This window comes from Perissodus microlepis, chromosome 5, assembly GCF_051167445.1.
Source record: "Perissodus microlepis isolate ML-2025 ecotype Zambia chromosome 5, ASM5116744v1, whole genome shotgun sequence".
NCBI classification, from domain to species: domain Eukaryota; kingdom Metazoa; phylum Chordata; class Actinopteri; order Cichliformes; family Cichlidae; genus Perissodus; species Perissodus microlepis.
In genome coordinates this window covers 27,336,953-27,364,583 of record NC_140465.1, presented here as the reverse complement: position 1 = coordinate 27,364,583, position 27,631 = coordinate 27,336,953, and the positions used below count along the sequence as shown (strand labels likewise).

General features: G+C 40.5%; 1 protein-coding gene across 3 annotated transcripts in view; it reads right to left on the bottom strand.

Annotated features, from left to right (window-relative positions):
* Window positions 1-27,631, bottom strand: part of LOC146387482 (plasma membrane calcium-transporting ATPase 1-like) — a 129,567-nt gene that overhangs the window by 100,211 nt on the left and 1,725 nt on the right. The window lies entirely within an intron of this gene.

Sequence of the window (27,631 nt, the reverse complement as noted above, 5' to 3'; positions counted from 1 at the left end):
GTCTAATCAATATCTTCCACTTATCCAAAGTTGATTTGTGGTGGCAGCATGCTGAGGAGGATGTTCCAGTCATCCTTCTCCCCTACAACTTCTTCCTGTTCCTTATAAGATCCTGAGGTATTTCCAGCAGGTTATGGGTCAGTTATGGGTACCTGAAAATCTTCAAAAGAGAGAGGCTCTAGAGGTATTCTAACCAGATGCCAGAACCACCTTGACTGGCTCCTTGCAACACGGAGGAGCAGCAGCCCTATTCCAACGTCTCTCTTTAAGGCCAGCCCAGCTACCTTCTAGGAGAAGCTCATTTCAGTCGCTTGTAATCAGTCTTATTCTTTAGTTCATTTCCAAGATCTCATGACCATACTGTAGGTCAGAGTTGCAACACAGACAGTCTGTTAATTCAAAAGTTTATAAAACTTTACCTAATTTATCTACAAGGGGAATGGAGATAAAAATCTTAAAATAATCTTAAGAAGTTGAGACTCCAGCAAATGGATCTTAATAATGCAGATGAGTTAAGAGTGTGTAAAAAGAGTCTCTAACATGTCTCTCCAAAGCAAAGTGTCTCAAATTGAAGTACATAACAAGTATAATTTCCACAGGCAGCATGTATAAATCCCAAGCGTTGCATTAAGGCCTTTAGTTTCAGACGTGCGCTTTCCAGCGTGGTTGTGGGCATATAGAGCTGCTGTGGGCTGGGAAATAAAAATCAATCACTCAGTCAATAAAAACAATACATTTTTCTTTCCGTTTATTCCTCGTGGAACTTACTGTTAAACTATTTTTGTCCAGCAAAATGTCTGATGTTAACTTTGAGGCTGGAGTCAATGTGGACTAAACGGGCACTTCAGTCGAACCCTGCTGACATCAGGCGTCTGATGGGAATATAAAGCCCATAGATGTGAAACCAACCCTTTGTTTTAAGAGATTTCAGCCCCCTCACAGGGATGTTTGCCTTCACTTAGATTGTCTGTGAAGGTTCTCAGTCATCCAGGTCATCGTAGTCAAAGGAGCTTGCAAAGAAAAGCGTCTGGACTTCTTTAAGTTACTTGAAGACGTTTCACCTCTCATCCGAGAAGCTTCTTCAGTTCTAAGGTCAAATGGTGGAGAGTCCCAGATATAAACCTAGTGGGAGTATCCCCCCACAGAGGGACAAAAGGACCCCCTGATGATCCTCTAATCGCCTGAGCCAAGGTGTGAAACTGGGTGTGGGTCCCAATCAGCCAGAGTTTCGGGTGTGTTCATTGTGAAACCTGGCCCCACCTTATCATGCGAATTCCTGAGGTCAGATGGCCCAGGATGTGAGTGGGCGTTAAGGCGTCTGGGAAGGGATCTCAAAACTGGAATATAGATGGCAGAGAGTTGGTGTCGTAAACCCCCGCCTCTGTTCAAAGATGGTCGCTCACAGTGGACATAGATGGCTTCTTTCACTCCTCTTTCAAACCATCTGTCCTCTCTGTCCAAAATGTGAACATTGGCATCCTCGAAAGAGTGTCCTTTATTCTTAAGATGCAGATGGACTGCTGAGTCTTGTCCTGTGGAGGTGGCTCTTCTGTGTTGTGCCATGCGCTTGTGAAGTGGCTGTTTGGTCTCTCCAATGTAGAGGTCTGGGCATTCCTCGCTGCACTGTACAGCATACACCACATTGTTAAGTCTGTGTTTTGGCGTTTTGTCTTTCGGGTGAACCAGTTTTTGTCTGAGCGTGTTGCTGGGTCTGAAATGCACCGGGATGTCATGCTTGGAGAAAACTCTCCTAAGTTTTTCTGATACACCGGCTACATAGGGGATGACAATGTTGTTGCGTCTGTCCTTCTTATCCTCCCTCGCTGGTGTCTGGTCTTCTTTTCTGTGCCTCTTTGCTGACTTTAAGAACGCCCATTTAGGATAGCCGCACGTTTTGAGTGCTTCCTTTACATGTGTGTGTTCCTTCTTTTTTCCTTCAGGCTTAGAGGGAACATGTTCTGCCCGGTGGTGTAGGGTCCTAATTACTCCAAGTTTGTGTTCCAAAGGGTGATGGGAGTCAAAGAGGAGGTACTGGTCCGTGTGTGTGGGCTTCCGGTAAACTTCGATGTTGAGTTTGCCGTTCTCTTCAATGTGCACAGCGCAGTCCAGGAAAGGCAAACAGTTGTCCTTTGTGTCTTCCCTGGTGAACTTGATGTTTTTATCCACAGCGTTAATGTGCGCAGTGAAGGATTCCACTTCTTGTGTCTTGATTTTGACCCAGGTGTCGTCCACATATCTGTACCAGTGGCTGGGTACTCTTCCTTTGAAAGAGCCAAGAGCCTTCCTTTCCACTTCCTCCATGTAAAGGTTGGCTACAATAGGTGACACGGGGGAGCCCATGGCACAGCCATGTTTTTGTCTGTAAAAGCCTTCGTTGTATTTGAAATATGTAGTGGTGAGGCAGAGGTCTAACAGTGTGCAAATCTGATCGGGTGTGAAGTTGGTCCTGTCCTCCAAGGAGCTGTCTTCTTGTAGTCGTTTTCTGACAGTCTCCACGGCCTCCGTGGTGGGTATGCAGGTGAAGAGAGAGACTACATCAAAGGACACCATGGTTTCATCTGGATCCAGGGTAAGTTTCTGGACCTTGTCAGTGAAGTCGGTGGAGTTCTTGATGTGGTGTGGGGTGTTCCCCACAAGAGGAGCAAGGATGGTAGCAAGGTGTTTAGCAATGTTATAAGTGGCTGAGTTTATGCTACTGACTATGGCTCTGAGTGGGACAGCTTCCTTGTGGATTTTAGGAAGTCCGTAGATGCAGGGTATGGCATCCCCTGGGTAAAGGCGGTGATATGTAAGGCGGTCAATAATTTTGTCCTTTTCAAAGTCTTGAAGGCACGCTATAACTTTCTTTTTGTAGCTGCTTGTGGGGTCTCGCTTTAAGGCTTCGTAGGTATTGTTGTCACTGAGGAGAGAAGTGATCTTTGTATGGTAATCTGTAGTGTTTAGGACCATGGTGCATCTTCCCTTATCAGCTGGTAAAACAGTGATGTTGTGGTCTTTGCTCAGGGAAGCGACGGCCTTCTTTTCCTGTATTGTGAGGTTGGATGGAGGGACTTTGGCACTGGAGAGCATGGCTGAGACTTTCATCCTGATTTGCTCTGCTTCTGTCTGTGATAATTTATTAATCCGTATGGCAGATTCTGTGGCTGTGATGAGGTCCACTATGGGCAACTGTTGTGGAGAAATGGCAAAATTGAGTCCTTTGGCTAATACTCTCTTTTCAGGTTCAGTGAGAATCCTGTCTGAAAAGTTCTTAACCCATTTCTCCTGACTGACTTCAGGTGTGTTTTCATCTCTGGGTTGTGTAGGTTCAGGATGAGGAGTGTGTGTTTTTGAAAGCAAGGTGTGAAATTTCCTGCGTTGTCTTTCTTTTCCTTTAGAGTGTTGGGCCCGCTGAGCCTTGTCCACAAACTTGTAAACCTCTTCTAAGACCAGACACCAGCGAGGGAGGATAAGAAGGACAGACGCAACAACATTGTCATCCCCTATGTAGCCGGTGTATCAGAAAAACTTAGGAGAGTTTTCTCCAAGCATGACATCCCGGTGCATTTCAGACCCAGCAACACGCTCAGACAAAAACTGGTTCACCCGAAAGACAAAACGCCAAAACACAGACTTAACAATGTGGTGTATGCTGTACAGTGCAGCGAGGAATGCCCAGACCTCTACATTGGAGAGACCAAACAGCCACTTCACAAGCGCATGGCACAACACAGAAGAGCCACCTCCACAGGACAAGACTCAGCAGTCCATCTGCATCTTAAGAATAAAGGACACTCTTTCGAGGATGCCAATGTTCACATTTTGGACAGAGAGGACAGATGGTTTGAAAGAGGAGTGAAAGACGCCATCTATGTCCACTGTGAGCGACCATCTTTGAACAGAGGCGGGGGTTTACGACACCAACTCTCTGCCATCTATAATCCAGTTTTGAGATCCCTTCCCAGACGCCTTAATGCCCACTCACATCCTGGGCCATCTGACCTCAGGAATTCGCATGATAAGGTGGGGCCAGGTTTCACAATGAACACACCCGAAACTCTGGCTGATTGGGACCCACACCCAGTTTCACACCTTGGCTCAGGCGATTAGAGGATCATCAGGGGGTCCTTTTGTCCCTCTGTGGGGGGATACTCCCACTAGGTTTATATCTGGGACTCTCCACCATTTGACCTTAGAACTGAAGAAGCTTCTCGGATGAGAGGTGAAACGTCTTCAAGTAACTTAAAGAAGTCCAGACGCTTTTCTTTGCAAGCTCCTTTGACTTCACTTAGATTGTTTTTTTAGTGGTATTCATGGAACAGTTTTGTTAGCAGCCAGCTTGTTTACTTATGGACTGGACCTAACAGTGATGTTATCAGCTGTGGGGAAAATTTGGAAACAACAAGTCAGAGGAAAACTTGTTGTTTGGCAACTCAGTACTCGAGTTCATGTTTAAAAACAGCTTAACAGCTTCATCCCGAAATCAAAATGACCTACTTTCTTCTCTGTAATTCACACCAAAGCAAAAAAGTTCCCTCCTGTCTAATGGTTCTCTGCAGGTTGCTCAGGTTGTTTTTGTTGTGCCTTATCCCACTGTCAGACATACTCCAAATTGGCGACGGTAGTATGCTAGAGAGCCTCCCGGAGCTGGAGCTGGAGGGGCCACTTTCACCACAACCTGGAGTAGGTGGAGAGCTGGGACCACTACACTGAGCTCAGAGCAAAACAAGGACTTTAGTCGCCAGCTACAGCTCAAGATGACAGAGCTGGAGTCCATCCACGGGGTGAGAAACATGTTCGAGAGGCAGCTGAGGGGCACAGTTTAGTGTCTTGAAGCATTTATGGTATTCTGTCACGAGTCTCTCTTCCCGAGTAAATGGAGGCGTTGTTCTTTACAGCATTACATTTGGTGGGTGTAGTCTGATAGAAAGAAATGAGTTCCTATATGAACTGTGAACATGTTTTTTTCCCTTTCTGCAAATAAAGTGCCATCTGATCCTGAGTATATTATAGAGAAAGGCAGACATCTCTACAGCAGATATCTCCAAAACTGGGCAACAGTTTTGCAATATTTCAACACAATAAAAGCAAAAAGCAAATTCTGGGGTCCAAGCATTTAATTAGGGCTGTGCGATATGACCAAAATCTCATATCCCGATATAAAACATCTATCGTCCCGATAACACTGTAAGTCACAAAAAATTTTATATTTTCCGTAAATTCTGTGAATCTCGGGTAGGTGAAGTGTTTCCAGCTGGGCGTCATGTAGCTGGAGTCGAGTGTTTTAACCGATGCATGAAACTACACATTTTTAGACATAGGTGAGTATTTATTACACGGCGTGCTGCGGGGAAAAGCCTGTTCTAACGTTTGAGTCTAAGGTTTATTTTTTAGCACCTGACGATTCTTTTTTGCTTCTCATCCGTCAATACTCTGCATACTTTTTCACGTGATTCCGTTTATTTCGAAAAGTCTCAACAGGATCTTGAGCTTTATTGTGAAAGGTTTATGTGGAAAATAAACAAGCGGACATGCGATGGTTTTACCATCGTTGTTGCTAACGACAACCCATAAAAACAGGAGCTTGTCCGTCCGTAGTGTGGTTATATTAAATATAAGAGAAAGAGAGAACTTTAAGAAATTAATATAGCCACTACAGTGACCATCAAAACGATGAAAAAAAATATTGCCGTAAAGTTTATTTTGCGACACCACGAAACAAACGATAGCGTAAAATGAAACGATAGACGTTTTTAAATCGTCATCCGATATATATCGTTATATCGAACAGCCCTACATTTAATCATACTTTTTTTTCCTATTCTATAACAAACCCATCAGCCTCTTTCAGCCCTCATCAGTGAAGCAGCACATTACTCAGCCTCAGATGACTGTTGGTGGAGCATCTTGTGACTGAGAGCAGAGCGGAAAAAAAATCCTCACAGTCTGCTGTTTGTTGGGCTGAAAACCAGCTGGACAATGTGACACCAAACATTCCTGGGTTTTGTGAAAAATAACTGTTCAGGCTGACAGAGTGGAGAGTGTCTGAACACAGAAAACACAAGCTGCCATTCATACCAGTGGATGGGAGGAGTGTATCTAACAGTCCAATCGGTGAGCAGCTGAATGTGTGACAGGGTCAAATTCACAAGAGGAATGTGACCAAGGAAACATGTTTCTGTCTCGAGTGTTCAGGACGAGTATCCACGGCAGTGTTGGCAACATTTTTTCCTCAGAGGGCCAGACTGACTTAGATACAGTAAGCAGAAGGAAACAAAGTGCTTAAAATCCACTAGAAAATTCCTGAAAAAATTATGAATGTGCCAGTGTCCCTGTTTCTGTGTAAAATAGCTTTGCAGAGATTGCAGCAAATATTGTAAGGAAAATGTAGACAGCTGGAGAGAATAATAATAATAATAATAATAATAATAATAAGAAGAAGAAGAAGATAATGACAAAAAATCTGACAAATAATAAATAGTCAGCCTTAATGCTATTGCACTGACGCACTCAATTAACTTTGACAGTCTTGATAGATTGCTTTAAACTCTAAAAGCCAAAGAATGTTGACTTTTCTCTGTCAGGCTGATGTGAAATCCACTTAAATGCCTAATGCATGTATTAACATGCATGTTTGCATCAATGAATGAATAAAGAATGAATACATGATCATAGTCGTGGATATGACTCAGGGTGCATACCTGAACCAAACGGCCATCATAGTACAGACCTGCATCACTGAATCAAGAAAATCAGCTAACACCATTTCCCATGCACATACATTACTCATTAGGGCCACTCAGACATATTTGTTCCTTCATCCGAGACAACAAGGACTCTATTGAATGATCTCCTCACGCTTGTATTGAAAGTACACTGACCGCTCCCATTTCGTATTCCCCCCAAAGTTCCATTTAGTACTGCAAACTGTGCATTGGACCTCAGCACTATCCTGACACTCTATGCCTGGATTGCTTAATCTAAACAGGATTAAAGTTCATCTAATCACAAGTACTGGTCTTACAGTTATGGGTGTGGTTTGGTACTGAGTGAACCTGTTAGCCTGTGTAGAGCTTAGGCCTCTAAGTTAACTTTCATTATTAAAAAACTAATTTAGCAATAATCTTTGGACAAACAAGTAAAAAAAACATCAAACAATTCAATAAAAACAAAAAACAAACAAATACTAAGTGTGGCAAAAGCTACACACAAATTGTGTTCCCCTTGTCGTTTTGACTTTATGACTACTTTATGACTTTCCTCAGGCTCCTATCAAATGAATGTGGACTGAGTGTACAGAAATTTATGAATTTGCAGAAAGGAAAAAAAAAAAAGTTGGAGAACCAGTTCAAAGACACTCAAAACCAAAATACCTATTAAGTAAGTTAATGACACATACACACTGATATCAGTGCAGGTAAAAAAAAAAAAAAAAAAAAAAAATCACACAGAGATCATGTATGAAAAATGCATTATTCTGCTGCAGTTTTTGAATCTGCTTTCACTAAAACTTGCCTGCTTCACAAAGGCATTGCCATCTGTATAACACTCAGTGTCAGAATTATTACAGGCCTCCAAGTGTGTTTAATTCACTAGTCTCAGGATAGTGTTCTTTTGCCTGGCAACTAACCAGTTATTCAGCTAATCATATGCGCACCACCTTCAGTGGAACTCCCATCAGTATGTGTACTTCAAATAACTCCGTATCAGCTGCCAGCTACTTCAAGTTCATCTGTTATTGCCACGTAAACATTTCCAAAGCCAAACGCACTTAAATGCAAAGATAATTAAATTTATTTCACTACCAACACACACACACACACACACACACACACACACACACACACACACACACACACACACACACACACACACACACACACACACACACACACACACACACACACACACACACACACACACACAGAGACCAGGAAACTTGTATGTGATTAGTATCATGTTCAAGGACACTTCAGCCTCTAGAGGTGAGGAGCTACAGATGAAACCACCAACTCTGCAGTTAATTTACAACCAGTTCTAAGGACTCATCTACTTTTTTCCCCATAGTGTTGAAAAAGCTAAATTTCTCCATTTTGAAGACTCTGTGTGTGAAAGCAGAATCCAAGAATATGACACAGAGTCACATGAAAGCATGCACAGAATGTTCTGTGTGGACAATGTTCTGTGCCTCTCCTGTTTTTGTTTTTTTTCCCTGGTGAACTTTGAAATGAAAAGCCACTTCGGTTTTATTGAGCACATGATCTTACACAGCTGAGCCCAAAGGCCTCGCTCACTGGACTCAGAGTCAAACTGTGGAAAACACAAAAACGCACAGGCAGGTCACTGGACCAGACCTCCAGAGCAGTTTCTGGTCCTCAGAGTCAGAAAGTCACCGAGTTGTTAACAACAGCCGGAGATGAAGAAACAGAAATGGAACAGCTGAGAATAAATTCAGCCTTTGAATTTATTTACTTATTTATTCTGCTTTCCCAAACAGCAGAGGAGCGAGCGGGTCCCTGTTCCTCTCTGATGTGTTTTATGTTTTAACAGATTTCATCTTGTCCCAGTTTGGAGCATCTTGGCTGTGATGGCAGTGTGTGCGTTCAGATCGGAGCCCTGCGTGTCTGTGCGTGCACGCTGTGATGAATGCCTGCGTGCTGATTGTGAGAGCTACGCCCAGCTCTCCAAAACAAACATTACATTCCACCGATCCTCTGCACCAGTCACAGACTGGGAACAGGAATGAGGCCTGAGTGGGATTCCCACCTGGTAGGCAGAGGAGATGTGTACGTAGCAGAGTTCCCTGCTGGCAGAGCTCCCGGTCAGCTCAACAACACATTGACAGGAGGATAGAAAACAAACCACAGCGGGGACTCTTTGCAGCGTCTGCAGTCTGAACATGAACCAAACTGACTACTGGCAGGGATTCCCCCACAGAACAGTGCAGTCCACCCACATCCTAAAACAGCTCATGTAAAACCAGACCATGGCCACACCGCCTAAACTATAGTGACCCTCATCTCGTCCCACACATCGGATATGCTGTGCTGAGGTTATACATTCACTAAATTTAAGGTATAAAAGAAGGCTCTGTTTATTTAAGGCGGGGTTGGACACCTCTTGTATAAAACACTAATCTTTTTGCCACACTTGGCTGGATTAGCTGGGATGCATTGCAGGGACATAGTCTTTGGGTAATTGGGCTGCAAATGTTGTTCAAATATCCTTGAAAGGTCTTTTACCCATGGATCACTGCAAACAATTGCAAAGTAGTGATAAGAAGTGGAAAATGACATCAAAATCAAAGTTCAAAAAACAAACATAAAACATTTCCAGCACAGTTTAGCTTTATCCTTGCCACATTAGCGGGCCATTTCCGGTAGAAATGTGAACATAATGAGTAACAAATATTAAAAAATATTGCAGCAGCACATAAATATGAGCTGGACTCCAAATGTTCACTTGAAGGTTAAAAACATAAACAGTGCGCACAATATTGATCTAAATTTACCATATATGATGTGAAATGCATTCATTTGATGTCAATCAATACGCAATTTAAATGTTGCCACAAACATACCTTAATGCAGCGGTCCCCAACCTTTTTTGCGCCACGGACCGGTTTATGCCCGACAATATTTTCACGGACCGGCCTTTAAAGTGTCGCAGATAAATACAACAAAATAAAACTAGTACCGGTACCGAAAAAAAGAAGATTTATTCATAACACACGTGAAAAGACCCAGGAAAACCGAGTTAATGATAAAAACGATAACAAAATAATGCTAAAAACCGATAAAAACCCTGAAAACCATACATTTCACAGCCGAGCCTCAACTCTCACGGCCGGTACCAAACGATTCACAGACCGGTACCGGTCCGTGGCCCGGGGGTTGGGGACCGCTGCCTTAATGCATCCCTAACAATGCCTTCATTAAAACAAATAATAAAATGGATGTTGCTGGCCCATTAAACAATGGTACTGACACCAGCAGTGTTCAAAGTACCCTTTAACTGTAAAACTCGCTCTGCAATAAGATGACTCATATGTTAAAATTCTGTAAAATTATCCAGTGGTTAATGAGGTGTTTTTTTCCAAGGGGAACAAACCACATAATTAACAAAATATGGCAACATATATCATGCTAATGGCCAAAAACCAATTGTTCTTCTCTGTGAGTCTTTAAAATGATGCTGCCGATGCTCCAACTGCATTCATGTGAGAACAAATCTGATAAGGAACTATGTAGGTTACACTGATATTTCCACCAAATCTTTTACAGTACTCAGCCTCCAGTGGAGCTTCAAAGGATTAGATGACAGAGAAAGACAGAAGTCTGGTGGTGGGGGAAAAAAAGAAAGAAATATCCTCCACCTCTGCTCATTTTATGGAGAAAAATAAAATGGTTCAAGCACCAACACCAACACTGTTTTGAATTTTAAAAAAGTTTCTGAGGTCAAAAAGCAACATGTCAAATAAAGGGAGGAAACAGACACACAGAAACAGCACCTGTTGGGAGTGTAAGTAGAGGGAAGTGAAATTTTGACTGTTGCCAACACAACATGAGGAAACCACCGAGCCTTCACTTCCTGTTGGCTCTCCATGTGCCCTCCATCTGCTCACTTCCTCCTCTGACTGGTGCCTTTTTTCGGACCGTCTCTGAGAACAGAATCTTCCTATACATCTGAAATTTTAAGAAGCTCCTCTGAAGTCATGAAGTACCAGATTGAAAAAAAAAATAAAATAAATGACAATAATAATTAAGAGAGAAGGAGATGGAGGAAGAGTCTGATGCCTACCTCAAAGTATTTTGTATGACTGACTTCCACACACTTTGTCACAAATGCATGATGATGTTTTACTACAGAAAAGTTGCATATAAAAATATTTTTCAGTGTTAAACATTATGTGTGTGTTTGGGTGTCACTTAAAAAACCAGGCCCACACCCACATCACCTTCACCTCAAACCTGGTCGTCACGCACACTTTGTTTCAGCCACCTGAGTGGAAAAATCCTGTGGGTTTTCTACAGACTTATACAGAGGTTCAGCATTTTCCAAGTCAAGCAGAATGCGGACTGTTGTGTGAGACATTGTTATATCCCTTGCATCTCTTTAGCCTTTTATTGAAACAGAGACTTTCTCCCTCTCTCTCTACGTGCTGCAGCTGAACAGCATTCTGGTCAGTAGTGAAAGTGCACATCTAGCCCCCGACAAAGCGCTCCTTGCCATTTGGGCTCTCTGTTGTGTGGTTGCTAGGATTAGTGGTGTTTAGTTTCACTAGAAATCTGTCCTTTGAAACAGACTTGTGGCAAACCTGTAAAACCTCAGTATGCTTTCTTTTGTGTTTGAATAAATCTGGCTGCAAGCTTGGTGGGAGTTTTCTGACAGTATTTAAACACTTTCTCTCCTCTTTTGTGGCTAGCCAGGGAGCCTAGGTTTTATAGTTTTGCTTTGTTTTGTTTTGTTTTTTTAAACCTGCAGCTCGGTGTTTCTCTTCTTTCTAGAAAAAGTGGATAGGTGTGGGGCTGTTTGTTGTTTTGGCCTTGAAGACCCAGAAGGCTATTTGCTTGCTTTCCTTTTCCTAACCAATGCAATATAACCTACAGAACTGTACTTCAAACAAATGAGCATCAGGAAAGCGTTTACTGGGGTTAAAGGACAGGGGAGCCAACAGCTTATTCCCCATAGATTTCTATAAAACAGTAAGTCTTTTACAAACCAGAGGAGTCGCCCAATGCTGTCAATTAAAAAAAAAAAAAAATCAGATTTCACTGGCTTTACTTTTCCCAAAGTAAAGCCACATCCCCCTTTTATACCATCTATGGTATGCACAAAAGCACTATTGTTCCGCATATTTTTAAGGCAATGACTCTACGTCACCATCCTTAACAGAAGCCTGTTCAAATTCCTCCTATTTCCAGCCATTTCTGCCCATCCTGATGATTTCCCTTTGGGAATAAGAGCAAATACAAATTTCAGGAAAAACATAACTAAACAGATTAAAATATTTACCTCTGAGTCATTTCACTTGGAGTTCTTTTTAGCTGGTTCAAACCTCTCTGGTCTTGGACAGACACTTTCTCCTGTGGCTTCCGTCTTTTTATTCCCTCGTCTTTATCAGTTGGTAACATGTAGCAGAGGGCTGCCAAGTAGGCTGCCCCTCTTGAATACATGCACACCCAAACACAAGAGTGGGCTGCACACTCTTCACAGACACCAACCTGAATTACACAGCCGCTCGGCCAAGGAGCTGAGTCAGATTACCGCAGTCTGTTTAATATACAACATCTAAAGGTGAGCATTATGGAGCTTTCGGGAAGGGAGTGGCTCTTGTACCTGCCTCTATTGGAACCAGTGTAAACAGGACTGTAGCCACTCCAGCTGGAGAGTCGGCCTTTCTTATCACTCTGCCAGAGTCGATGATGGTTTAACCTTTTTTAAATAGTGAGCACACAGGAAGAGGATGCACGAGCAGCTTTTACAGCTGTCTGAGTTCTCTGAATCAGGAGCAATAGGACTAAAGAAGGTCATTTACAGCAAATAAGCTCCATTTTAATCTCTATTTTAGATCTATAAAATCTCTATGTGATATCCAGAAAAAGTATATGAAAGTGTACTTATATTTGCAACTGGGGTTAGGTGACTATTGTGCTTGTCTTTTTGTTAGCAAAGTTACATTAGTCAACAGTCATGAAAGGCACAGACTCATTATAGTCATTCATGTTTAGATTCATTCGGGCTGCCTTCTATTTTTTTTTGGTTTTTTTAGGGTTATTCTGTTTTCCTTTTTTTTTTTTTTACCATTGTGAGACAGGTTCAAAACTATACATATCCTCAGGATATTGGAAGAATTGTCTTGATTTTCAAGAATTGTCTTGACAAAAAGCAAGAAAAATATCCAAAACTAGTCTTGATCCAAATATCCTTCTGGATCTTGATTCCTTCTGTTAAGGGAATTTTCATTCTTAACAGAGGTCTCGGATTGCTCTTATCATCAATTAATTTGCTGATTATTTTTGCAACAAGTGTTTCGTCTACAAAAGATTACAAAACTGAGAACTGGCAACCGGAATTCTCTAGAGCACAAAGCAGCGCCAGCAAAATTTCATTTTCTGTCTGAACAACAGTCCAAAATCTGAAATATTCAAGTTGCTCTAAGGTAGACAAGGAAAAGCAGCAAATTCTCACATTTTAAAACAGAAACATTTTTGCCGTTTCTGATTGAAAATTAAAAAAAAAAAAAAAGCATAATTCAAATAGTTGGGGTATAATTTTCTACTAAATGAACCAACTGTTGTGAATATAACTTATCCTCATAGCAACAGCATAGTTATCCAGCATCACCTGACATCAACTGTAACAACCCACAGAGCAAAAATCCATCCATCTATGCTAATACAGTCACACAGACTCACACAGCCTGGCTCACTGCAGCTCATCACATTCACAACAAGCTTCAACACTTCTCTGCAACAATGGCTTCATCAGGATTAACACACACACACACACACACACACACACACACACACACACACACACACACACACACACGCCTGAGTGTGTCTTAGCAGCAGCTTCACCTTTGTGAGGTGAGAAATGTTAAAGTGAGAGCACCAAGACAGATAAATGTGGATTAGATTTGCTAAGATTTTTTTTTTTTTTTTTTTTTTTAAATTGTATATATCCTGTGAGACACACAAACATTTAGTACACACGTGTACAGTACGTCAATGTCAAACAGCTACATGTGGGCCAGCATTATCGTAGCTACATATGCCAAACGGCAGCCTGATCTGAACCACTGAGTCATTGTCCACATATCTGATTTTTTTTTTCAGTGCTTCCAACAGGTCTCTTTTTGTGCTAATCGATAAGCGTTTCCATGGATGGAAAAACAAATAGCCAATCACAGCCTTTGTGGGTGGAAGGACAACATTTTCATGTCCCAGAGCCAGAAAAAATACGAGTATGTGCTGCTTTCTGAATTTCAGCTTACAAAACATGACAAAAAGCAAACTCAAACCATGAGCACTGTCAGAATAATGAATAAATAACGAACAATGAAAAGGAATTGGAATTCAAATGGATCACCGGTGCGGCAAACAGCAGAGAAAGGTAAAAGCTGGTGGCAGACAATTAAAATTATTTATTACCCAGATTGAATCTAATCATTGTCGCCACATAATGTAGATTGGAAATAATTAGACTGACTGCCTACAAATATTTATGCCATAAACCCACAGAACAATCCCCAGTCTTTCAGGAGTAAGGGACAGACTGAATGAGTCAGCAAAAGAAATCCTTATTTATACTGCAACTTCTTCTTCGATGTTGCTTCTAAACCACGTCTCATTCTGCTGCATGTTGCTGTGATTACAGCTGTTTTGTGTGGACTAGGACTTGGAAACCAGGACAAAGCTCGATGTCGGTGGGAATCTTTGCTGCTTATAATACAGAAAATACAGTGCCTTTTGTAACTTTTAATTAGGCTGATAATCAACAGTTTACCTCCAAAGACACAAAGTCCTTTATTTTTATCTTTAATTTAATTTGTCACCTCAGATTGTGCACAGATGGAGCTGTTATTTAATTCTAAAAGAATTCTACTGCATGGTGCATGTCAGGAAAAAAATTGAGATTCAGCTAAATTTCTAGTTTTGTTTCTTTCTTACTTTTGTCTTTAAAAAAAAAAACTCAATTAGTTAATTAGTCACTATGATCATCCCCAACCCAAACTGAAAACGTTCCCTCACTCACGTCTGCAGCAAAGCAAATTATTAATGGTTAACAAACAGATTATTGACAGTCTAAGTGTTAGTTTAACTTTGGGTTTTTGTGCATTATGCACAGTGATGGATTATGTAGGAAAAATAAAATCCAGGTCACTGGAGGAGCGATCATGGCCTTGATTAGTAGTCTTCTACTCACATACTGCCCATGAAAACCTCTAACTATCCAGGCTGCCGGAAGTTCATCACATAAAAGAGTTTAGTGAAATATATCCTGCATTTGTTAGCAGCTAACAGCTCTGACTCCAGACTTTAAATGAACCTTTTATCACCAATCATTATGTTTTTATTACTAAAGCATTAGAAAATAAAAGCATGCACAGCAGGTAGCGGCATCTTAATTTTAGCTGCTGTGACCCTCGCTGAGGTTGTTGATTAACATGACAAACATCAAAAGCAGCAGCTTCAACAAGCAGCAGATAATTAATGTTGATTCCATAACAGCTAAAATTACCGTTTTGGTTGTTGTCCAGTGAAAACTGTCTCTACAGCCAAACAGAAACATGACTCTGACACTGAGCGCTGTTTCGTATCAGATAAATATCAGGAGAACCACCCAGTTTAACTTCTAAGGGTATAATATAAATTTCTTATCAGCTTCACAGTGTGAATCAGGACCTCCATTATTTGAATCTGATTCATATTTAATCAACACTTCATATCATCTCCTGCTCATCTAATTTTCTGGTTCAGGCTACAGGCTGCCGATGTTTATTAGGGCACTAATATAAACTGTAACGCACAAACAAAGGTGATTACCGATCCGAATTCAATATTTGACTCATAACTTTAGTTACTTTAAAGTGATGAAAGCTGAACATAATTACATTGGATGAGCAGATTTGATAAAATAGCAATGCTCATCACATCTCAGGAACTCTGCCAACTACTGAGACTGACTCTTTGGTTGAGTTCATTTCAAGAGTGTTGACAAAAATGCTGTTTCTGAATGTTCCTCCTGCTGCTCAAACCTTCCTGTCTATCATAAATGCACAAACACCCACATCTCCACCCACTAAACACCTGCCAAGCAGCACACACACTCACACATCCACACACAGGCGTTATGTAAGTGTGTGTCAGGAGGACACTCTCAGACGGTCCGGTTACAATCATCAATCCTGCTGACGCCTCCATGTCATCTGTGTGGATATTTCCATAAAGCAGGTGGACAGTGAACCCACTGCAGTGAGGTGGAGGCAGACTCCCATCCAATACTAGACTCACACATGGCCAAAATATGGTCTGTGGACCAGATGCCGGCCCCCTGACATCCTGAAGGGAGAATTTAACACGTCCCCAAAATAAAAAAAAAAATGTAAAAAGCTTTAGCTTGGGGCAGGGAGCATGCGAAAGCAGGTACACCCAAGCCTTCAAAACTCATTAATAAATACAATACTTTGTGATAATAAATAACAGGTATCAGCTGTCTTTTTGCAACGTTTCATCTGGCAGGCAAACTCTAATGCCTTGAACTCCAGTTTGCAGCTGTAATTCCTGCCCTCAGTGACCTCTGTATAGCCAACCAGTTCTCTGCATGCTGCAGGTTCAGGTTAGAATGACCCTTGTTAGTTGGTCACAATCGATATCCAAGAAAAAACAAGGACTGCAGTCCAAGATATTGGGAGCTAGAGTCTGTTGAACCATGGGATGAGAGTCTTGGTACCACCACAGCTGTGACCTGATAACTCTACAGGTAAACACAAGATGGGAGCTAGCTAGCTAGTGAATGAACATTCAGTATAACAGAAGGGATTGTCCAATAGTAAACTGATCATGAATGTTAAAAAAAAAATTAAATGAAAAATATATTTGGGTGACTAGTAATATAGCATGTGGAAGACATTGTATCTCCCCGCCCCAAAAAAAGAGTTATTAAATAGTAAACATACGCTAAGCTCAGTGATGCCTGTGGTGGTACCGCAACGTATTGAAAATCTGAGTTACCTACAAAATTTAAAACAGAGGCTAAAAAATTTATTTTAATTAAATCACAATTATGAATAAAATTATCCTTAAATACATTAAACATTGATATGAACTGTAGACACTGAAAAATCAAAGGTTTCTTACTGAAAATCCTTGATTTTTTTTTACCAGATATATAATCCCCACGTTTTTGTTATGTCTGCAAAAACGTGGGGATTTTAACATATTTCAGGACTGTATGTGTTCATGTGTCTGTTTAGTCATTTAATGTGTGGCGCTTCATTTATTATATCCAATTCAGTCTGGCCCTCAGAAGAAAAATGCTGCGTGCTCTTGCTCTCTCTGGACAACTGTGAGTCCATTATTGTGTATTCTGTCATGTTCGCTGATCAGAGGAACAAAGGCCGACTGTGCTGAATCCTCCTTCATGCTTTGAAGGGTGTTTGTAGTCACTTTAATCCGTCATCTTTAACACTGGACTAGTTTCACCAGTCTAACGCTAAGAAGCCTTAAGCTTCAGTACTGTTGCTATGGTTACCTGCACTTGAACATACAAGAACAGGTCTGATATTTCCATGTCTTGCACATGCTGCTGGCGCAAGTGAGTTGGATTGAAACAAAGACCAAATTATCACCAATGTGAGGCTCATGATAGATTCTGCATAACGTACATTTTATTTAGCCTACTTTTTGGTTTTTTTGCCATTAAATTACTTGCAGTGGATCTCAACTTTGTATTTCAGAGTATTTCAGTGCCTCCAGAATTCAAAGTTTTTTCTTAAAGAAACCACATGTTTTCTAATCCATTTGATATTATTTTTAGAAGAAAGTAAAAAAAAATATGCTCAAGCAACCTGCAGACCTTCTTGAAATGAGCTAGTCCAGTATATCTTGGAGCGGATCAGAAAACATTTAAATGATTAAAAGAAAAAAAAGAAAAAATAGCATGTAGCTCACTGGTTACTGCACTTTTCAGAGTGCATTCCCCAATGTTAGTTTTGGGCACCACTATTTTGTTTTTGGAGCCAAAAGTGACCAAATTTGGAAAAAAAGGTTTGAGTGCAAAAATTATCAGCTAAAAATAGAAGACGTGGTTTACAAGCTGTATCCATAAACCATATGGATACAATGTGCAGACAAATACTTGTTAATTAGTGCTAAATAGCAGACTGATAAAATATTGCAATAAACATAGAGCACTAACTTCTTGGATCATCAGAGGTTTTCATTAAAATTACTCAAAAGCCACCTACACACATAAATATTAAGGCTGCCACAAACAATTATTTTGATAGTCGACTAGTCACCGATTATTTTTGCGATTAGTTGACTAATCAGATCATGCATCCATTGGATGTAAAACGTACAGCTTGTTGCATCAGCATGCGTCTGCGCTTATATAACTATCATTAGCTTACAGCTTGAAGTGTTTAAGGTATATGCTAACGAAAAATAAACACAAAATGATAGTTTAAACTTTTAATGAATTTTGCAGATTGTCTCAGTGGAGTTTAATAAACTCAGCCGTCTGCTCCTTGCTATCTAAAATATAACAGGACACTATCTCACACTTCTGTTTAATCAGTTGTCTGTTTGACGTTTATTCAGCTGTGTGAAAACTGTAACTTTGATCTCAGCCAAACCGATTTACTCAGGAACAAATAAAACACTGAAAAAGCCCAACAATAACATTTTTAAGTTATCTAAGTGACTTATATATCATGTTTAACCTGAGTAGCGAAAGACCGCAGGGGGTTTGAAAACTTACCGGGAGTCCGCTGTTCTCACCGGCTCTTGTGAGCTTTGAACCCCGGCTAGCTATCCTAACATATGTCTCCGAAAACGTCGGAGCACTTTTACAAATATGTGACCGAACCGAACAGATATTTGAACTTTACACAGCTACATTATTTCCTGAAAACATGTTAAAAGTTTATTTTGTGACCTAGAAAGAGTAATAAAAGTAATATTAAAACCAAGTAGCTACCACCATTGTTGGAAACTGGAATTGGCTGAGCTGTGCTATGAATTCTGGGATAGGTTTGGTCATACGCCCGACCCATCCTTCAAATCAGGGGAAAAGTAGGATGCGTTTGTCGGCTGCATTTGCAGAAGTCTTCGAATTTGGACAGGCTTCGTCACGTCGCTGTAACGTAATCGCCTTCAAATGCTGCCTCCGAAGGATGCGGTTCCTGAATTTGGACACAGCTATGATACCGGAGTTGCTTCTTCTTCTTCTAACGGCAGCTGGCATCCTTATGCAGTCAGTGCTGCCATCTTCTTTTTCAGTCCGTTATTACACTCTGAAATCCTACTACTTATTCCGGTGTCTTTCAGGATCTCACAAGGCTTTAAATGAGGCGTCGACTATTAAATTTGTGATCGACGATTTTGATAGTCGACGTAATCGTGGCAACCCTAATAAACTTGGTGTTGAAATTCAGTTTCAACATGTTCTTTTCAAAGTTGGGAAACACAGGAGTCTATGGGGATTGAATCACTTTTGGAACCAGCCTCAAGAGTCCATGAGATGAAATGCACTTTTTGGTACATTTGAGAGTATCTTGTTATTTGATTCAATTTCAAATAAAAATGTGAGCTAATGCAAATATTACACTAACCCCAACCATGAGCATGCAAGTCAACCACAAAGACTCCCTTTGTGAAACACACTAGAAACAGAAAAAGAACATTTGAGCCCCTTTCAAGGGCTTCAGCTCTCATGTTATTCATAATTTTAGTTTGTTAACCTCCAATTCGTGGCGTATTTTGTAATTTATCTGCAGCTCATGGGTGCTGCTGCCTGAGTGAGGATTTCCTGCTTAAATATTTTACAATTGAATAAAATGGATAGCATGCAGTCATAGTTCAGCAGTTTTTTATTACAGTGGGATGACCTCTTTTTTTTGCCAGCAGGGATATGAAAAAATGATAAAGGCCAATGGCTCTATTATAACCACAATCACTGAGGCTCTGCAGAGCAGAGAGCATCCATATCTTAAATATAGGTCTGAGCTTCTCAAAGCTGCACTGCATTCATTAATTTTTGATGTGAACTTACATAAGAGACAAAGTGAGTGCTGCAGGGTCTGGCTTACAGGCAGGGACTCCGCCAGCAGAGGGGTTTCCACATTTCACTAAATCTTAAAACCACGTCCATACAAGTGTAATGGACGGTGTTTTTGGATGCAACAGGCATGGATGATACCGACTGCTACATGAGCATGAATCTCCACAGGTTGTGAGGTGGATGGTGTCATGACAGTGACAGTATAAACATGTCCACCTTTGAAGATGTTGCTATACTTTTTTTTTATACTTTTTTTTTTTTTAACAATAGACTGATGCCTTTATATGTCTCCTTGTAACAGCAAAACAGCAATATGTAAATTATTGCATTTTCTTAATTTATGTGCAGTAAGGTACTCTAATGTGATAGAAGGATTTCCTGTATCAAAAATGAGAAAAATGACAATGATAATATCCCAGAGTTGATGTCTTTAGATTGATAGTTGTTTTGGAAGCAACCAATTGTCATTATATAAAACATACATATATATATGATAATGGATTTTACCCATAAAAGAGCCTTTCTTTTGAAGAACAGATCATCACAAACTTCGTACCAGTGTCAATGGTAAAAAGTTTAAATTAAATTTTACAATAAAAAGTCTAAACACTATAAAATGTCAGACAAGAAAATAAAAGCACCAAGATAAAAACAACCTGAAAGCAATAAAAGAGTGAGTTTGTTCAAATAATTTCCAAACCGAGTCAAAAGATGAGATGAGATATATATTTGTATTATTTTAATACTTGAAAGGAAGCTGAAAGGAAACGGAGCTCCGATAAGAAAATGTAATAAAAAAGGAAATACATTTTTAAAAAGTATTTTCAGCACAAACAGCAACTTTAACATACGGAAGAATGAACACCCAGCGGTTCAAAGTTCGGCAGTAAGGGAGGAAGCGGTTTTGCCTCGGGGTGACTCAGATCACATCGATCTGTAAATCAAGTCCCAGAAGGTTTAGACTCCATCTGGGGTCTGAAGGTCTGACTCAGTGAGATCACAACAACACACTTGTTTGCAGTCTCATTGTCAGTGTAGCAGGTCAGCCTGAGATGTCAACACTTGCAACGAAAAAGGCATATGGATAAAAACCAGCACGAATGTCTCGATGTACATCTGCGTCACGCCTCTTGTTTTAATGCCCACAGCAGCCAAGGAACAGCTTGCATTTAAGCAGGGGCGTGAAGTAAGAGCCACAATTGTTTTTCGCTTTTACTGCAAAAATGGCTGCTAAGCCAGTGTCTACAGACTGAAAACAGAATCAGATGAGACTGCAACAAACAGACGCTTCCTATGCAGTGCTGCAATTTAATAAGTAAAAGCAGTGCATGTAGAATCTTAGGGCGAGGGCTTTTTATCGAGTCGCCATTTTGAAAGCAGAGCTGAATACACACAGTGAGACAGCATGTACCACACAACAACATGTATGGCAGTTTTACTTGGTACTTCAACAACTACACAGACGCAGAATGAAGCACCAGCTCCTCTTTTCCGTCCACTTGGTGGAGAAGCGCTGATTTACAGCAATCTACCAAATGGAACAAAAATAAAAACACACATGCTAGAGCCGCTCTTCCATACAGAACAAACATTGGTTAAAATTAATATAAATATATATCCGGCCACTATACGAGTCACACCGCTTTACATTTACTGTCTGATATTCAATATCTAACCTAAAACAAACATTAATTGAATGATGAAACCTTCAGCCTGCCCCTGAACTATTAATGTTAATAACACTGTTAATAACAATTTAATTTTTCACAACAAAGACACCAGCTATGTGCTGCATGTGGTGCTGTTAAATAGTCTTCTTAAGAACTGTTCTGGAAGCAGCAATTACACTCTGCTGCAGACACGGATGAGTAGGCAGTGCTGTTATACTTCTTAGAAGTCTGACTAGTTGCTACATTGTAATGTGAGGTCTCCACTTCTGAGTTGCCATCTGACTGGACATTTATGCTTCAGTGGGGAATCTATGGGGAATCTAGCTAAGTTGTAACCGCAAACTGTGGCGTCGACACAGCTCACAGCCTGTATATATCCAGCTACTCTTACACTGCAGTTTTTCATTTTAAGAATACCCTTCATCAATTTAAATATAAGGAGTAATAATTAAAAAAAAATCTAAATTCATGGAGGGAGATTGCTGAAACTATCAAAATGGATACAAGGGAATATACCAGCATTGCAGCATTTTATTTGTTTCTATCAGCTGGTACCCCACATAAAACATAGGGACACAACCACACGGTAATTAACACAATGCACCTCGCACGAGAAATGTTGACAGCAACGGCGGCCACTTAAATCGGTTACATTTTAGGCTCTACAAGTAAATCACTGCAGAAGTTTAAATCAGGCCTGATTATGAAATTCATATCCCTCTGACTCAACCAGAGCCAAGCAGACTCACAGACATGGAATCTATAACATGCTTTTAACTGACTGACACGACCGGAAAGCATCTGCGTGGCAGCCATAAAAAAAGCTGGTTAAATTCTTTGAATACCTATACTGCTTTTTTTTTATTACCACTTTTAGCAAAGAATATGCCTGCGAACAGTCTGTAAACAGCGTTGTCAATGTTATGTTGATGGTGTTGTTCAATAAATATTAGTGTGTTTTTGTATAAGCTAGGATGTGTTTTGAACCTTCACTGACCAGCCATGTTAAACCCATCTGTAAATCCTGTGTATTCTGAAGCTAAATCTTATAAATCTTTTGTGCATTGTGGTTCCCATTTCCCAAGTCCTTAAATTCTCTCTCGCATTGATGGAAAACGGCATCAAGGTCAAGGAAAAGTGATTAGACAAAGACACAGGGTTACTTTTTGGACTTTTTGACCACAGTCTTGGTTAATTCTTCTTAGGCTAAAGGAGCTAGAGCCTCATGCAGGCCGTTCAAATGACAGACGCACTGAGTCAGCATCCGTCGTCTCTTGTGGTCATCAGGATGACGGCAGCAGCTTGAGACAGATACAGAACACTCGACTGTCTGCAGGTAGGCGTGACCGTGTGTCTTCAGTGGGGACGAGGTCGAGGTTGGTGAGATAATAATGATCAGTATGAGAGCTGGAATTTACAACGTACTTTATTTTTAGACATTTTTATTAACATCACTTCAACTGCATGTAATATAGCTACTTTGTATTGCTTTAGAGCACAACTGGCTCCACCTGTCTGTTACAGAAAGGCAAGAGATATACACCCCCTGCTGCAGTGGCACCCATTACATGGCTCTGTAATACACTGTTATAACCAAGAAATCTATTCAGGAGATAATTTAAATAAGGCTGGGCAACAAAGATCCTAATTTTGAATGTGATCTGCTCTTAAAATGCATCACCAAATAAATAGCAGTGCAGTATGAGGCCTGCTCCATTAAGGGAGAAGAAAAACAATCATAATTACTAGGGGTGCAACGATACAACGATACAAAAGAGAGTTTATTACAGAGAAATGGCTCTTTCCAAAATAAAAGCTATACTATACGCTTCTTCTGGGCTATATTCTCAGCAGCATATAAACATATCAGGTGCCCATAAGGAGAATCATGTGCTAACGGCTGTCTAAATGACTCAGGTAAAGTTTGTAGCATGCGTGCTTGTTGTTTTTGTCTGCTTCCACTTGTCTTTGCACGAGGATGATGTCGGCGTAAATGTGCAGTCATATTCGTTGTGTTCCCACTAGTGCTGTCAGCATTAATCTCGTTAAAATGACATTAACGCCATAACGCGGCAAATCTCCGTTAACAAGTTACCGCGGATCGCCCCGTGCTTGGGGCTGGACGGCGTCAACACGTTAACAAGCTAACTGCGCTAACGCACTAGTTCCCACAAATTGAGCATTGCATGGCACATCCGACATACTGTTTTACTTTTGTCCATGACGCGCTTACCATAAGGGTCATGCTTCACATGAAAACCAAGATAGTTCTAAACACCAGATCTGAATGAGGGTGGGGGAGGTTCAATTTCGGCTAGCGTTGAGGTAGTTGCCATGTTGCAACGAGCTTAGCTTCTGTCTTGCTAGCTTGCGCTGCGCTCAGTGGATCTGCACTCGACAGTGCAGCCTAGGCGGAGTAGTCGAACGCAGATCCACTGAGCGCTCAACACAGACAGCATCGTCAGAAGAAAAGTTGATAAAATAAATAAAAAATGTTGTATTGTTCGATACATATGCGTACCGAAAGCACTGTATCGAACAGTTATTTAAAAATAATTATGCTAAGACTTTGAAAAAACTGTACATATTTTTTCTACTTCTTCTTTTAAAATTGGATTTTAATTATAACTTAATTTGTTTTATGTATATATATTATCTTGTTTTAATAATCACTGCAAGCCACAACTGTAGCTGAAATTAAAATTAGACGAATGCCTTTATTTTACATGAACTTAGCAAAAGCCTGAACAGCTGTGACATTACTAAGATGACACTTAGTTTGTAAAACAGAAGAAAGCATGATGGAGGAAAAAGGTTTCAAAGACGCAAAGAAATGGATGGATTTTAATTCTGCCTCAAAAACATCACCATGTTGGATTTTTCTGCATCTCAGTATGGATAGTAAGCATGACTAGGCTGCATATATTTAAGTCTTACTTAGCAAAATGCATGCTCTATGTGTTTTCCTGTTATTTTATTTTTTATGTCAAATGAAATTGTTGAAACATATTTTTCTCACAGGCTTGGTGAGTTTTCTGTGGCGGAAGGACAAAATACTTTATACACAGGAAAAACCCAGCAAGTGGTATCTGATGTATGCTGATAATGAAACAATGTAATGTACAAAAGAAAAAAGGTAAAATGTAAAAACCTTTTGACTGGGGTGAGATGCTGCATCAGCTAATTCAATAGAAATCTCTTTTCTTGAGCAGAGTTTTTGGTCATTAAAAACTTTTCCACTATAAATAACTGTTCCTGCACCCAAGTCCATAGGTTTGCCTTCTTGTGGGTCCCAATTCCCAGGAGAAGAGTGGGAGTTTAGTGTTATGTGGATTGAGTGGTGGTCAGCCTAACGGTGCAATCTTCAGGTACAAAAAGTGAAGACAGATCATTTTATTTTCTTGGCCAGTCCTGCAGGTAAGATCTGTGTGTGGGAAGCACTAAAGTACATCCATGACACGTCAATATCATCAGATACTGAAATCATAGTCAGAACAGTTTCAGCCAAGTGCTTTACAACCAATCTGCCACTACAATAAAGGCAACAGTCCAATTTACACATAAAACTGCCACTGGACTTACCAGAACAGGTTGCCTGTCTCTCACATACCTGACACATTTCTAAAATTATCGTAAAATTATGAAAACGAGGTTCATTTGTTTCCCAATTAACTGATGAGTATAGATAATGTGAGAAAACAGTGAAAATGTCCATCACAGTTTAATCACAGCCTGGGGTGATTTGTCTAGCCAGCAGCTCGACACCCAAAGCAGTTTAGAGTGATATAAGCGATCAATCAACTAATCTGTTCAGTTCTAGTTCGATCAGATGTAGGCCACCTTGCCTGAAACAGCGCCCATTTAACCTCATAATTTATTTATCCAAAAATACAGCGTTAACCTTCAGCGGCAAAAATCAGTGATGCTGCTGTTAAGGTTTAGCAACAAATAACATCAAGATGCACCAACATAGGTGTGGCAGGACCACTTCATTTGAACCACTTAATGAGAAATCGAAATAATCCTGTAAACTCTACGAGATGGTCTAATAAGACCATTGTTATACATGGAAATAGCATTGATCTATCCACTGAAGACATTCAATGAACATGTTTTGTTAGTTTAGTCACCTAATTCACTGACTTGCAACTAATTTGATTACCAAATGACTGTAAAAAGTTACCCGCATAACATCTACTCCATAGACACAGAGTAGTGTTACCAGATGGCCATTTTTAAAAATATCATCATTACTTTTAAGACACTTATGTATAACTAGGCGTGAATCCTGTCTCATCTGTTGTATGGTGAAGTGAAGGGGTCCTTGTAGACCCTATGGTGTGAACACAGGGGTGTCCTTAGGAGTTTTTCCTGGCATTCTTATGCTCATCTTGAATTATAATGTTTTCTGTCACATTTTCTTCTACTCAATTAAGATTAATATAAAACAATTCTTTCATCAACTTCCCAAAACATTTTGACATTGAATAACCATTGGCTGTCCATCTTTTCTTGATGTCTAGTCTTGAAAACACGCCATAAATCCGACTCAAACTCTTGACCTCTCTCTTGACCATTCATCCATTTTCTTCTGCTTATCCAATTCAGGGTTGCGGGGAGGGCTAGAGTCCATCACAAGAAGGGCAAGAAGATGGGTACTTCCTGGACCCTGCCTCAAGGCTGACACTGAAACAGACAACTATTCATGCTACCATTCATTTAACACCTACAAACAATTTAGAATCACTAGTTAAATTACATGCATGGGTTTAGGTTAACTGTGGGTTAGCTTAGCTTTTTGACCATGTTTGCTGGGTTTCCAACAGGGATGTCCAGATGATGTTGATAAGATAACACGCAAGAGATGGCAAAATTTTGTTTTCAACTTTCATTCTGGAACCACATATCAACCAAGACACCAACATAAAACAGTGGTTTAACATAAACTTTACTTTGCTGTAACGTCTAACAAAGACACCCAGGCGAGAAAAAGTAAGCCTAGCAGACAGTAAACGTTTGTCTCCAACATTGGCACAACCTTTATTTTGGAGCCATGCTTGATCCAAGGCTAGATGTTGACTAGAAAAGACAGCCAGTAGGCAGTTTGGCAGTGTCAAAAGGTCAGGAGGTTGAGTTTCCCTCATAGTATTTTTTTTTTAAATTCGTTATGTTGTTGTAGTCCATAAATAAAAGGATAATATACAACAGTTCCTTATCAGAGACTTAATTTGTTAGAAAGTCCAACCAGAACATCTAGGTGATAAGGAGGTACGTCCAACAGACGACCCTTGCTCAACTGTCATTTTCAAAACCTTGTCTAAACAAAAGCGAGACCTTAGAAAAGTGGCTCAATGCATTTGCCTGACAAGAAAATGATCCCTTCTCTAGCCCTAGGGGGGAGACACAAAACCTTTCAAGGTTGCCAGGAAGAGCATCTGGTGTCAAAATATGCCAAACCAAATAGGCAGTGCTACCTGCTGTGCTTGTGAATGGAGGACTAGTTAAAATCTTTAACCAGAATTGAGAGACAACGGTTATTCAAATTTGAAATGTTTGCTTGGTGTTATCATAATGGTTGGAAGCCACATAATCATATTTCATTCCAAACCTCGATAAACTGTACAGACTTCGGTGGAATACAAAAAACTAGCCATTTTCCCTTTAGAATCAAGCAAACAGCAAAGTCATTGCTGTCATACCTATAATTCAACCCTTTTCAACAAAGAGTCTTCAAAGTTTCCCTTTCTACTAATTTTATTTTGCAAAAAGCCTCTATGTTCCGTTAATTTGCAGCAGCAGAAATCAGAAGGAGCAATGCCCTCTTTTGGAGGTCACAAGCTGAGGAGGAGTCACCTCATGAGCCAAGATGCGGGATCCCCCCTCCTTTCTAACGCAATAAGGCAGGACACACCCAGCTACAGAGGGGAGAAGGAGAAGGTGGAGATGGATGAAATGAGAAGAGAGGAAAAAGAAGCAGAACTGCTGCTGCTCCTCCTCATCCGCCCATCTTAGCCGATGACGTAAGGACGGTCCTTCGTTAATTAAAATAAAGCGCAGTCGGTAACGATTTTTCCACCCTTGTTCAATACCGGCAGCCTTGAAAACGCAGAAGTAGTATTTACAGTGCGAGTGCTAAATATGGGGGAACCACTCCAACAAGCTTAACAAGCTCATCCTGAAGGCGCCACATT